An 11,480-nucleotide genomic window follows, 5' to 3' on the forward strand; every position below is an offset into this window, starting at 1 on the left:
GGAGAGAGGGATCATTTGAAGGGCTTGAGCTGGTTGATGAAGCTTCTTCGAATGGAACTGACACGCTTCACACTTGGTTACTAGTGTCGTCGCATCCTGGAGGGCGGTGGGCCAGAAGAAACCTTGCCGGAACGCCTTTCCGGCGAGGGCCCTCGACCCTATGTGGGAGCCACATATGCCTCCATGTATCTCTGCCAACAACTCCAGTCCTTCCTCCCGGGGGATGCACTTCAATTTCACGCCGTTCGGCCTTCTCCTGTACAGGACGTCGTCGACGAACTGGTACAGGGCGGACCGGCGGGCTACTTTTTCCGCTTCTTCCTGCTCCTTAGGAAGTTCCCCAGTTTGGAGGAATCGGACAGTATGTTGCGCCCATGCCAGAGCCTGAGGCTCGACGGCAAGGACCAAAGGCATTTCCTCAGCCATGGGCGCGGCTGTCTCCACGGCCAAGGCTTGACGCCCTGCTGGAGCTAGTTGCCCTTTGGCAGGCTCAGCGTCCACGGCAGCACCCTTGCCGGCAGCCCCAGGGGGCTCGGTAGGAAAGTACTTGCCGAGACCTGACTTTCTCCGCTTGTTCTGCCCTGCTGATGGTTCGATGGATGGTTGAGTTAACCGGAGCAAGAAGGTACTTGGTTCCACAGGTAGCTTGAATGCAGCGCGCTTCGACAGGTAATCGGCGACGTCGTTCTCTGTCCGGGGGACGTGCTCCGCTTGGATACCACCGAAGCGCTCCTCCAGTTTCCTCACCTCATCTACGTAAGCCTCCATCAATGGGCTCTGGTAATTCTTGTTGACCTGTCTGACAACAAGCTGCGAGTCACCCCTGACGATGAGCTTCTTAACCCCGAGGTCCGCCGCGATCCTAAGACCGGCAAGCAGCCCCGCGTACTCCGCAGTGTTGTTCGTGGACATCTCCCTAGGAAAGTGCATCTGGATCACATACTTGAGGTGCTCTCCGGTGGGTGCGACGAGCAGCACACCGGCACCAGCGCCTTGCAGCGAGAAAGCCCCATCAAAGTACATGATCTAGTCGCGGTATGCTTCCTTGCCAGGGAGAGTGGTCTCCTGGATTTCTTCGTCAGGCGTTGAGGTCCATTCTGCAATGAACTCTGCCAAGACTCTGCTCTGGATTTTCGAGGTACTTTCAAACTTCAAACTGAAACTTGATAACTCCAAGGCCCATTCCACAAACCTTCTGGTTGCATCTGGGTTGTGCAGTATCCGTTGCAACGGGAGGCGGGTGACGACAGTGATCTCGTGGGCTTGGAAGTAATGACGCAACTTCCTCGACGCCATAAGGAGGCAGAAGAGCAATTTCTGCACACTGGAGTACCTCGACCTAGCTCCCTGCAAGAGGGCGCTGACAAAGTAAACCGGGTGCTGCATCATCTTCTTCTTCTGCACCACCTCACTCGACTGCGCGGGCACTGCCTTGGTGGCATCAGACTCTGCCGAGGGCCTTGCCTTGCCGGCACCAGGCCCTGCCAAGGGAATCTTTGGCTTGCCATCCGCTGGTTCTGCCGTCGCCACTGCCTCTTCATCGACCTCCCTCTGTGCCACCAGTGCGGCACTGACCACTTGATTCGTCGCCGCTAGATACGGCAACAACGGCTCTTGTGGTTTAGGCGCAACCAGTATTGGCGTGGAGGAAAGGTATTTCTTCAGATCTTGCAATGCTGCCTCGGCTTCTGGGGTCCACTCCATTGGGCCCGCCTTCTTCAAGATTTTGAAGAAGGGAAGGGCACGCTCCGCGGATTTGGAGATGAATCGGCTCATGGCGGCAACGCAGCCAGTGAGCCGACGCACATCTTTAATCCGCTTGGGCGCCTCAATCTGCTCAATAGCTTTGATTTTGTCTGGGTTTGCCTCGATCCCGCGCTGTGACACAAAGAATCCGAGAAGCTTGACGGACGGAACACCGAAGATGCACTTCTCAGGGTTCAGCTTAAGGTTGATCTTGCGCAGGTTGGCAAATGTCTCTTCCAGATCTTGCACAAGGGTTGGCCCGTCCTTGGTTTTGACCACTATGTCATCCATGTATGCTTCCATATTTCTATGGAGCTGAGGTTCAAAACCAATTTGGACTGCCCTTGCAAACGTCGAGCCAGCACTCTTCAACCCGAAAGGCATCCGTAAAAAGCAATACGTACCACATGGGGTGATGAATGTTGTCTTCTCTTCATCCTCTATTGTCATGAAGATTTGGTGGTAGCCTGAGTAGGCGTCGAGGAATGACAAGAGGTCACACCCGGCCATGGAGTCGACAATCTGGTCGATGCGCGGCAACGGGAAGGGGTCTTTAGGACAAGCCTTATTGATATCTGTGTAATCAATACACAGCCTCCACTTCCCATTTGCCTTGCGCACCACTACCAGATTGGCCAACCACGTCGGGTGGAGCTCTCCTCTCACCAAACCTGCCGCTTCCAACTTCCTGATCTCCTCTGTGATGAATTCCTGCCTCTTTAGAGCCTGCTTTCTAACCTTCTGCTTGACGGGCCGTGCATGAGGACAGACGGCTAGGTGGTGCTCAATCACCTCCCTGGGAACACCGGGGATGTCGGATGCTTGCCACGCAAACACGTCGACATTCGCCGGCAAGAAGGTGACGAGCGCGCCTTCCTATTTGCTGCCGAGGGTGGAGCCTATGGTGCAGGCCCCTCCCGTGCCATCCTCCCTGACGGACACCTTCTTGGTCTGCGGCGGCTCGGCTCTGGATTTCTTGCTCTTGCCGGTAGAGCTCTCTGGCACGTCCTTGACAGTAGCGCAACACTCCGAAGAGGTGTGCTTGCCGGAGTGGGTGCGAGACGTCTTGCCGGACTTCTTCTTCCCTCCCGGGCCTTCAGCGGTAGGAGCAGGTGCCTTGACGGCAGCTGCCACAACTGCTTCCCGGTAGAGTTGGTCGGCGCAAATCAGCGCGTCCTTCTTGTCGGAGGGGACGGAGATGATAGTCAACGGCCCGGGCATCTTTAGCATGTTGTAGGCGTAGTATGACGCCACCATGAACTTGGCTAGTGCCGGGCGGCCGAGGATCCCGTTGTAGGACAAGGGGATCTCGGCCACGTCGAAGATGATCCTCTCCGTCCTGTAGTTCAACTCTCCTCCAAACGTCACGGGCAGTGTGACCTTCCCCTTCGGCTGGCTCCTCCCCAGATTGACCCCTTGAAACGTGCCCGTTTCCTCGAGGTCTTCATCAGGAATCTGCAGCCTTTTGATCATGACAGGCGAGTTCAAGTTAAGGCCGGCCCCGCCGTCAACCAGCATCTTGTTCACCTTGAGGTTGCGTATCGTTGGCGAGACCAACAATGGCAAACACCCGACCGCGGTTGTGCGGTCAAGGTGGTCCTCAGCATCAAAGATGAGGGGCGTGCTGGACCATTTCAGCGGCTTCTGGGCGTCGAACGACAGCTCCGCCGCTGTAATCTCACGCACCCACTGTTTGAGCTGGCGGTGAGAATTATGCAACGAAGCGCCACCATCGACGCACATGGCCTCCGTAGCCTTCTGGAACTCTTGCTCACCGGACTCGTCGTCCTCGTCGTGACCATCGTCTTCTTGTTTCTTGTCAAGGCCCCGGGCGGGCCTCTCTCGCTGGTTGTCCTTGCCGGGGCGGCTTCCTTGGCCGCCACACTTCTTGCGGGATCCCTCGGCACCGTCCTGACCCTTCTCCTTGTCCCGCCTCTCGTACTCAGCTTTTTGCTTCTCAGCAAGCAGCTTGACTTGTCGGCAGTTCTGGAGGTCGTGGCCCTTGGTGCGGTGGATCTTGCAGTATTGCTTGCCGGAGCCCCCTGGCTTGTCGGCGGCTGCTAAGGCCCGGCAAGCGGCGCACCCGGCAATCTCCTTGCTGGGGCCGTCTGCCTTGACCTTCTTGGCAGCGCCGGTGTCGTCAGACCCCTCGACGGCAAGTGCGGCCTTGCCCTTGCGTTTCTGGTTGCGACGCTTGCCCTTCTTCTTCGGGGTGGCAGCGTCTTCGTCAGTAGAGTCGGTTTCCGCGCCGGCATCTTCGCCGGGGTACTTCCTTCCCTCTTCAGCCCGGGCGCATCTATCGGCCATAACGTAGAGCTCGGCCACATCCTTAACCTTGGTCATCGCCAGCTCTTCGCGCATCTTGCGGTTGCGCACGTTCTGATGGAATGCGCTGATCACAGCGGCGGGATGAACGTCGGGGATGTTGTACTGCACCCGGCTAAATCTCTGGATGTACATGCGCAGGGTTTCCCCTTCCTTCTGGGGAATGATGTGCAGATCACTGGCCTGGCCATAAGCTTGGTGGCCTCCCGTGAAGGCGCCAACGAACTCATGGCACAGATCCGACCAGGAAGAAATGTAATCCGCCGGCAAGTGCATCAAGCAAGACATAACATTGGGCTTCAGCGCCAGCGGGAAATAATTGGCAAGCACCTTGTCGTCGCGAGCTCCGGCCGCCTGCATTGCGATGGTGTAGATGCTGAGGAACTCGGACGGATGGGTCTTGCCAGTTTACTTCTCGCCGACGTCAGGCTTGAACGTGAGGTGGGACGGCCATTGGAACTGCCGCAGCTCATGGGTAAAGGCCGGGCAGCCCACCTCCTAAGGTAGGCCCCGGAGCCCCCCGGTGCTGGGTGGTCCATAGCGGGTCCCGCCCGCTTGTCTGACTGGTAGCGTGTATCATGCCGGCGCTCAATAGTGGTCTGAGCATCTTCATGAGCTCGTTCTCAAAGAACTTGGCGCTGGTCGCGGCGGGTCCGCGGGTCAGACGATGCTATAGAGATGTTATCACAAGCGCTGTCTCGACGGGCAGACCCCCCGCGGTGGCTGGCGAGGAGGAGAGTGCACTGTGGCCGCAGCTCCCCCGGTCCTCCCAGCGCCAGCATGTGGCGGCTCGGTGGAGCGCCGACCCGAGGACCCCACCGGTCGCGGATCGTCTTTGTTGGCGACGGCGACGAGGCTCCGGATGGTGGCCCTCCACTCGTCGAGCTTCTCTGAAGCGGGGGGAAGTCGAGGAGCAGCTGCGCACGCGCCAAAGCTTCCGCTGGCGTGGGCGGCGGCGATAGCTGCGTCGATCGCGGCACGCTTCGACTGCTAACCACGTTAGAAGGAGCTCCGTCACGACCCAGCAGTGGCGCGCCATCTTCGCCAGCATTTCAGCGGGCAGGCTGAACTCATTCATCCCGCGGATGACACACAGGGCTCTTCCCACGGCGGTGCCCAGGGTCACCGGCGTGATGACGCTGCTCATCGCGCACACCATGGGAAGAGCGCGCAGTGGTCGCCGACGTGGGCGTCTTGGAGGTCGTTGCACCGCCCGGGGTGGCACAACGACACTCCTGGAGGGGCCCCCGCCGCCTGCGGGGGGCCCAGCTCCATCTTTGGATCTGGCGACGTGCGGCCGGTCGTCTACCACGCGAACAACGCCGCTTGCTAGGCTCTGACTGCCAGGGCAATGCTGGTGCTCGCGGACCGCGGCCCGGGTCCTGTCCGCGACCGGTCCGCAGCTCGTCCGCACCGGCACGGGCCGTTCGGCTCCCAACGAGCCGATCGCCGTGGCCGTCTTCTTCTTGCGAGCCATGGCGATGAAGAACTGCTAGGCAAACTATTAGACCAGATTCTCACAATTGCGCCCCCTACCTGGCGCGCCAAAGATGTCGGTGTGAAACGACACCTATGGGATCACAAGAATCCCTACTACGGTTGCCGAGGCGCAGAGTTGCGAGAAGAGCAGGATTAGTAATCAGCACAAGGATTGTTTACCCAGGTTTGGGCCGCAAGGATGCATAAAACCCTAGTCCTGCTTTGGTGGGTGTATTTCAGAGAGTTCTTGAGCTCTCGAACTAGCTGTGGTGAGTGCGTGATTCGAAAGAGCCGAATCCTCTCCCAGTATACCATGGGCCTCCTTTTAAAGTCGAAAGGGGCTGCCAAAGTGGCATACAGGAGGTGGAAAGGCGTACAGTATTGCGAGCTTATCGTTCGTATTACAGGACAAGACGCATTTAATGCGCTGCTGAGGTGTCCCCTAGCTTTATCGGGGACGGGGGCGAGGCCCGTACCGTCCGTCGCCGCTCCTCCTCGCTTCGATACGTGCCCCGGCCAGTGATGCATGCGGCGCCATGTAGGCAGGCAGGCAGCTGAGGTGGAGCGGTGGAGCCTCCACGAAGATCTGCATGCCGCCACGCAGGCGCTTGACGAGTTGGCCCGGGAGCTGCATGTTGCCACGCAGGTGTCCGCTCAGCTGGTTGAGCTGGCAGCTGCATGCGAACGGCGGTGGAAACTTGGTTGGTGCGGGCCTGGCAGTGGCCCTGCTGGCGTCCTAGGTGAGAGCCTTGCCGAGTGGCCCGGCAAGGGTCTTGTCGTGGCGCGCAGGCATCCACGGCAAGGATCTTGCTGGGGGTCTTGTGGCTCTCCTCGGCAAGGATCTTGCCGAAGACCATTGTCTTTTAATCCTCATCTGATCTTCAGTGTTCTTTGTCTTCATAAAGATCTGCATGTCACCACAGAGGTGCCTCCCGAGCCCTGGCCCAACGTGGCTGATGGTGTTGGGGACTTGGGCTCAAGGGTGGCTCGCCCTGTTGGTGTTTGGGCGCGTTGCCCCGGCAAGGGTCTTGCCGGGGGGAACTCCTCCGCCCCTCTGCTTCTTTGTGTTCTTGGTCTTGGCATTGCTCTGGCTGCCTCGGGCTTCGGTTTTACCTGGGTTCACCTCCCCTGCCCTGCTTGGTGTGGCCGTGGGCGCGGCTCCGACTGCCCGTGCACAGGTAAAGGTGTACAAAGGTGCGCCCCTTCGTTTGTACACCAACAATTGTGGAATGGGTGTGGGAACTGTCAAGCTTTGGTCTCAGGTTTCAGAGCACTTCGACAATCCAGAGCAGGGCTTTGGCGGAGTTCAATGCAGAATGGACCTCAACACCTGACGAAGAAATTCAAGAGACCACTCTCCCCGGCATGGAAACCAGCCGCAATTGGATTATGTACTTTGATGGGGCTTTCTCACTGCAAGGCGCCGGTGCCGGTGTGCTGCTTGTCGCGCCCACCAGAGAGCACCTCAAGTACGTAGTCCAAATGCATTTTCCCCGGGAGAGATTGACGAACAACACTGTGGAGTATGAGGGGTTGCTTGCCGATCTGAGAATCGCGGCAGACCTTGGGATCAGAAAGTTGATCGTCCGTGGGGGCCGCGACTCGTGGTGAAGCAAGTGAACAAGGATTATCAGAGCCCGCTGATGGAAGCTTATGTAGATGAAGTGTGGAAGTTGGAAGAGCATTTTGACGGTCTACAAGCAGAGTATGTTCCTCGAGCAGAGGACAGCATTGCTGACGACCTATCGAAACGTGTTGCCCTCAAGTTACCTGTGGAACCAGGGACCTTTGTGCTCCAATTGACTCAGCCATCCATTGGACCATTGGCAGGACAGAATAAGTGAAGGAAATCAGGCCCCGGCAAGTGCTTTCCCGCCGAGCTCCCAGGAGCTGATACGTCTCCAACGTATATATAATTTTGATTGTTCCATGCTATTATATTATCAATCATAGATGTTTTATATGCATTTATATGCTATTTTATATGATTTTTGGGACTAACCTATTAACCTAGAGCCCAGTGCATGTTTCTGTTTTTTCCTTGTTTTTCAGTATTGCAGAAAAGGAAAACCAAACGGAATCCAATTGACCTGAAATTCCACGGAGATTATTTTTGGACCAGAAGAAGCCCACGGAGCATCGGAGATGGGCCAGAAGAGTCCCGAGGCACCCATGAGGGTGGGGGCACGCCCAACCCCCCTGGGCGCGCCCCCTACCTCGTGGCCGCCTCGGAGACCCCCCTGACTTGTTCCTGACGCCAAAACCTCTTATATATACAGAAACCCCTAGAACATAACCTAGATCGGGAGTTCCACCGCGCAAGCCTCTGTAGCCACCAAAAACCTGTTTCGGCACCCTGCCGGAGGGGGGATCCCTCAGCGGTGGCCATCTACATCATCCCGGCGCTCTCCATGACGAGGAGGGAGTAGTTCACCCTCGGGGCTGAGGGTATGTACCAGTAGCTATGTGTATCTCTCTCTCTCGTGTTCTTGATTCGGCACGATCTTGATGTATCGTGAGCTTTGCTATTATAGTTGGATCTTATGATGTTTCTCCCCCTCTACTCTCTTGTAATGGATTGAGTTTTCCCTTTGAAGTTATCTTATCGGATTGAGTCTTTCAGGATTTGAGAACACTTGATGTATGTCTTGCATGTGCTTATCTGTGGTGACAATGGGATATTCACGTGATCTACTTGATGTATGTTTCGGTGATCAACTTGCAGGTTCAGTGACCTTGTGAACTTATGAATAGGGGTTGGCACACGTTTTCGTCTTGACTCTCCAGTAGAAACTTTGGGCCAATCTTTGAAGTTCTTTGTGTTGGTTGAATAGATGAATCTGAGATTGTGATGCATATCGTATAATCATACCCACGGGTACTTGAGGTGACATTGGAGTATCTAGGTGACATTAGGGTTTTTGTTGATTTGTGTATTAAGGTGTTATTCTAGTACGAACTCTATGATAGATCGAACGGAAAGAATAACTTCGTGTTATTTTACTACGGACTCTTGAATAGATCGATTAGAAAGGATAACTTTCAGGTGGTTTCGTACCCTACCATAATCTCTTCGTTTGTTCTCCGCTATTAGTGACTTTGGAGTGACTCTTTGTTGCATGTTGAGGGATAGTTATATGATCCAATTATGTTATTATTGTTGAGAGAACTTGCACTAGTGAAAGTATGAACCCTAAGCCTTGTTTCCTAGCATTGCAATACCGTTTGTGTTCACTTTTATCACTAGTTACCTTGCTGTTTTTATATTTTCAGATTACCAAAACATATATCTACCATCCATATTGCACTTGTATCACCATCTCTTCGCCGAACTAGTGCACATATACAATTTACCATTGTGTTGGGTGTGTTGCGGACACAAGAGACTCTTTGTTATTTGGTTGCAGGGTTGTTTGAGAGAGACCGTCTTCATCCTACGCCTCCCACGGATTGATAAACCTTAGGTCATCCACTTGAGGGAAATTTTCTAGTGTCCTACAAACCTCTGCACGGAGGCCCAACAACGTCTACAAGAAGAATGTTGTGTAGTAGACATCAAGCAGTTTCTGGCACCGTTGCCGGGGAGGTTAGTGCTTGAAGGTATATCTTTAGATCTTGCAATCAAATCTTTTTGTTTCTAGTTCTATCACTAGTTTAGTCTATAAAAGAAAACTAAAAATGGAATTAAGGTTGCCTCATATGCTTCATCTTTTTAATGTCTTTCGTGAAAATGATGGGAAGGAAAATTGTGCTCAAGTACTAGAAGAAGAATTAGGTAGAATGCTTGCAATAAAATATGTGAATGATGAGCATGATTGCAATGTTTTTAGTATGAATTCTTTGAATACCCATGATGCTAATGATATGCAAAGCCACAAGCTTGGGGATGGTATGCTTGATGAAGATGATATGTTTAGTCCCCCAAGTTTTGATGAGCAAATTTATTATGATGAAAGCATGCCTCCTATTTATGATGATTATTGTGATGACATGTATGCTATAAATAATAAAGATAACCATGAAAATTCTCATCATGATTTTAATTTTCAATTGGATTATGCTTCACATGATAGTTATTTTGTTGAGTTTGCTCCCACTACTATTGATGAGAATAAATTTGCTTATGCGGAGAGTAGTAAAATTTATATGCTTGTAGATCATGAAAAGAATGCTTTATGTGATGGTTATATTTTTGAATTCATTCATGATGCTACTGAAAATTATTATGAGGAACATATGCTTGTAGGAATTGCAATAATATCAAGTTTCCTCTCTATGTGCTTAAAGTTTTGAAGTTATGCTTGTTTTGCCTTCCTATGCTAGTTGATTATTGTTCACGTAAGTTGTTTTCTCAAAACATCCCTATGCATAGGAAGTGGGTTAGACTTAAATGTGCTAGTCATATTCTTCATGATGCTCTCTTTATGTTTCAATTCTTATCTTTTATGTCAGCGTCATTGAAGTCACCATGCCTAGCTAGGGGCGTTAAACGTTAGCGCTTGTTGGGAGGCAACCCAATTTTATTTTTGTTCTTTGCTTTTTTTCTCCTGTTTAGTAATAAATAATCTATATAGCCTCTGGTTAGATGTGTTTTTATGTTTTAATTAGTGTTTGTGCCAAGTAGAACCAATAGGATCTTCTTGGGTGATAGTTGTTTGATCTTGCTGAAAAAGACAGAAACTTTGCGGTCACGAAAATAATTGTTAAAATTCACCAGAACATGATAAAATGCTAATTGTTTTTGCAGAAAATCAATATACAAATTATCCAGGTTTTTCAAGTTTTTCAGAATTTTTGGAGTTCCATAAGTATTCGAACAAATCAGATTGCTACAGACTGTTCTGTTTTTGACAGATTCTGTTTTCTATGTGTTGTTTGCTTATTTTGATGAATCTATGAGTAGTATCGGAGGGTATGAACCATAGAGAAGTTGGAATAAAGTATATATTACACCAATATGAATTTATAATGAGTTCACAACAGTACTTAAGTGGTGATTTATTTTCTTATACTAACGGAGCTTACGAGTTTTCTGTTAAGTTTTGTGTTGTGAAGTTTTCAAGTTTTGGGTAAAGATTCGATGGACTATGGAATAAGGAGTGGCAAGAGCCTAAGCTTGGGAATGCCCAAGGCAGCCCCAAGGAAATATTCAAGGACAACCAAGAGCCTAAGCTTGGGGATGCCCCGGATGGCATCCCCTCTTTCTTCTTCGTTCATCGGTAACTTTACTTGGACCTATATTTTTATTCACCACATGATATATGTTTTGCTTGGAGCGTCATTTTATTTTCTTTTGTTTTGCTTGTTGTTTGAATAATATACCAAGATCTGAAATTCTTAAATGTTAGAGAGTCTTCACATAGTTGCATAATTATTCAACTACTCATTGATCTTCATTTATATCTTTCGGAGTAGTTTGTCATTTGCTCTAGTGCTTCACTTATATCCTTTTAGAGCACGGCGGTGGTTTTATTTTGAAGAAATAGATGAACTCTCATGCTTCACTTATATTATTTTGAGAGTCTTTAGAACAGCATGGTAATTTGCTTTGATTATGAATTTAGTCCTAATCTGGTAGGCATCCAAGATGGGTATAATAAAAACTTTCATATAGAGTGCATTGAATACTATGAGAAGTTTGATACTTGATGATTGTTTTGAGATATGAAGATGGTGATATTAGAGTCGTGCTAGTTGAGTAATTGTGAGAGAAATACTTGTGTTGAGGTTTGCAAGTCCCGTAGCATGCACGTATGGTAACCGTTGTGTGACAAATTTGAAGCATGCAGTGTTCTTTGATTGCTTTCCTTATGAGTGGCGGTCGGGGACGAGCGGTGATCTTTTCCTACCAATCTATCCCCCTAGGAGCATGCGCGTAGTGCTTGGTTTTTGATGACTTGTTGATTTTTGCAATAAGTATGTGAGTTCTT

Source organism: Triticum aestivum, chromosome 1D, assembly GCF_018294505.1.
Source record: "Triticum aestivum cultivar Chinese Spring chromosome 1D, IWGSC CS RefSeq v2.1, whole genome shotgun sequence".
In the NCBI taxonomy this organism is placed as follows: Eukaryota; Viridiplantae; Streptophyta; class Magnoliopsida; order Poales; family Poaceae; genus Triticum; species Triticum aestivum.